This window comes from Hyaena hyaena, unplaced genomic scaffold (assembly GCF_003009895.1).
Source record: "Hyaena hyaena isolate Hyena2069 unplaced genomic scaffold, ASM300989v1 scaffold_171, whole genome shotgun sequence".
Classification (NCBI taxonomy): Eukaryota; Metazoa; Chordata; class Mammalia; order Carnivora; family Hyaenidae; genus Hyaena; species Hyaena hyaena.
This window is the reverse complement of record NW_024080803.1, coordinates 1,136,504-1,139,797: the sequence shown is the minus strand read 5'-3', so window position 1 is coordinate 1,139,797 and position 3,294 is coordinate 1,136,504.

Here is a 3,294-nt window from a genome sequence, read left to right as displayed (position 1 = left end):
AGCGCAAGCAAAGACAGGACCTTCTAGGCCAAAGTGGGTCTTCTGAAAGCAACTTTCAGAGTCTTGCTTTTCACTAGCAATGGGTGTATAGTTCTCCTTCCCCAAATTGACATCTAGGCTTGACTGGCAAATTGCCCACCGAGGGGTCCAATTCCCCCCGGACGCTGTGTCTCCCTCCTGATACTGAACTGGTATTGCAGTATTGGTAGTGCCCCCAGCCAGGAGGCATGCCTGCAGGCACACAATCAGCCATTCTCAGAGCATCCCAGCCTTGCACATGTTTTTTTTTTTTTTTATTTTCCCTCACCCCCACAAAGGCAGTGTTGCCCTCCACATTACCAGGTGCTTTGGCCCTGTGCTGGTGTAGAGACCATGCTCCTGCTTTGGCCTAGGTCACACGCACTGACCTGCGTACACCTTGCTATAGACCAAATGTGTGTGTCTCTTCCAAAATTCACATATTGAAATCCCAACTCCTGATGTGATCATGTTAGGAGGTGGGCCTTTGAAGGTGGATTGGACATGAACTAGTCCGTGAACTAGGAAGCAGGACCCTCATGGGACATCCCAAATCTGCCAGAGCCTGGATCTTGAACCTCTCAGACTCCAGAACTGTAGAAATAAATGTTTGTTATTTAAGCCACTCAGTCTATAGTATTTTTGTTATAGCAGCCTGGACAGACTAAGACATTGCTGGTTAGTCATGGGCCGGCCACTGGGCCAGATGTGGGAGAGGCTCCCACACATACCCGGACTGCACTGGCTTTCACAAGTGAACATATTGCTTCTTGTTCTTTTTTTTTTTTTTTTTTCTTTTAATGGTTATTTATTTTTGAGAGAGAGGGAGCGCGTGCAGATGAGAGGCAGAGAGAGACACACACACACACAGAATCCGAAGCAGACTCCAGGCTCCAAACTGTCAGCACAGAACACACTGTGGGTTTCGAACTCACGAACTGTGAATTCATGCCCTGAGCTGAAGTCAGACACTTGACCGACAGAGCCACCCAGGCGCCCTCTTCCTTCTTGTTTTAAATGAGGCTCCTTGAGTGAGGTCGCCTCAGTCAACCTCTTGAAAATCTGAACTTGCGATTCCCTTTGGGTTGGCTAGAGGGGAGGTGAAGCCAATTGTAAAGCCTCTACTGCTAATGACATTTTAAACAGAAACTTTTGGTCTTAACTTGGAAAATACCGAAGCCCTTTGCCAGTATTAAATATCACAGCTTCCTCTGTCTCTGCCCCCACTGTTTGGTGACAACAAATATTTTGCCATTTAATGCCATGAATGCAGATTGCCAGTCCAGGGACTCCTTAAAGTGAATATTTTATTTTTTAATTTTTTAAACATTTATTTTTGAGAGAGAGAGTGAGAGACAGCACGAGTTGGGGAGGGACAGAGAGAGAGAGGGAGACAGAAGATCTGAAGCAGGCTCTGTGCTGACAGCAGAGAGCCTAAGGCAGGCTCAAACTCATGAAATGTGAGATCATGACCTGAGCTGAAGTTGGACACTTAACTGACCGATCCACCCAGGTGCCCGTAAAGTGGATATCTTAAAAGTTGCTCATTATTTAAGTAATGCAGAGTCTGAATATTTAACATTAAAATATGTGTGAAAATTATTTGGGGAGAGGGAATGATCGATCTACTATGAGAACCCACGCTGCTTAGGTTCTCTGCTCTGCACTTTGCCTACAGGCTGAGCCCTAACCCCTGGTCTGGCTCTCCTCAATCCAGTGTCCTCCCCACGTATACTCATGTTCTCACCTCAATGCTAGGCTGCATACTGACGCTGTATTTTTAGACAAATGAGAACAGGAAGACAAGTTTGCTTGAACTGGCAGTGACTTTGAATGGGAAACCAATGGCCATGTTTTTAAAATGGGAAAGAGTGTTCTGTAAGATCAAACCCACTTTACTGGATGAATTTTTAGCAGTGCAATGGTGTTCTCTTTAATAAGAAGATTGACGAATCTTACACAGGGAGAAAGAGATTTGACACAGCAGTTTAAGGAGAAGTTGTTAGCAAAAAAACAAGCCGAGCCACTTATTAGTGGCTTCTTCCAAAAAGCAATAATTCCCCGTCTAATCTCTTTTCACAGCTCATTAATTCTCTAGGCATCAGAAAAAGGTGTTTCCCAATTATCCAGCCACAGGAGAACGTTGCTGGTGGATGGAAGCTGATGGTCCACAGCACAGCACAGAACGTGGTGATCTGAAGAGGTAGGACTCTCCCGTTCCCGCAGCCCCAGCTCAGGAGCCACCCTGGAGGCAGGCGATGTGCACGATGATGGCCTCTCTGTATTTGTTTGGGAGGGCTTGGCTCAGAGGCCCTGCCTATCATCATCTGTGGCCTTGAGTAAACTAATTAGCCTCTCCGCACCTCACTTGTCTCATTGGTAACAAGGGGTTACTAAGAGCTTCTCTGCGGTGTTTGCGAATGAAGCGCCATCATTCAGGTAAAGTGCCGTATCCACTGCTGGGCAAATAGTAGGCGCTCAATAAATGGTGCATGTGCAGAGATGCATTCAGGGCATATTCTTAGAAGACAACAGGCAGAATTTCGTTTGTTTTGTTTTTGCTTTTGGCGATTTCAATACAAAAATTTCAAGTTCCTATGGCTCTCAACTCACATGAGACACGTGGTTGAGGCAGGCTGGAAAGCAGGGAATGGGATAAATAAGGTGCGAGCAGGTGCCCAGTTGTTATAGATGGTGAGCAAGGAGGGCTCTCACCAGACAAGACAAGGGCTTTTTCTGTTCCAGCCAGGTCAACCGCTCAGGCCAGGATCTTAAAGCAGCGGAAGGGAGTGACAGGAAGTGGGCTTTGACTGCACAAGGGTGGCATCTGCAGGGGACAGCCACAGGCAACATCCATTCTACCTGGCCTGGGAACGGGGTCAATGCTGTCAACACCTATCAGGTGTCGTATTCATGGGGAGGGGGAATTAGTGGGAACTTACCTTCCTCTGAGTTCTCGGGGGCTCCTCCCTTACAAGGGATGATTTCAGAGAGGAAGGTCAAGAAGTTAGTTCTAGTGCCTTCAGGGTCTCACCAGTGAGATAGCGCTTTGGGATGTTGGAGATGCTGAAGCCTGTGGGAATTTCCAGCGGGCGTGCCTGACAGACTGGCCTAGCTCAGCTGTGTGGCCCATCAGAAGTGATGGGCAGGCTCGGAGCCAGGTAGCTAAGGGCTGCGATTCACTCATGGCTGGTGTGCAGGTGCAACGTTTATAAAGTGATCCACTGAAGGTCTAGCCCCCATGAGACTCTACATTTAGTAAGTGCGTGCTTATAG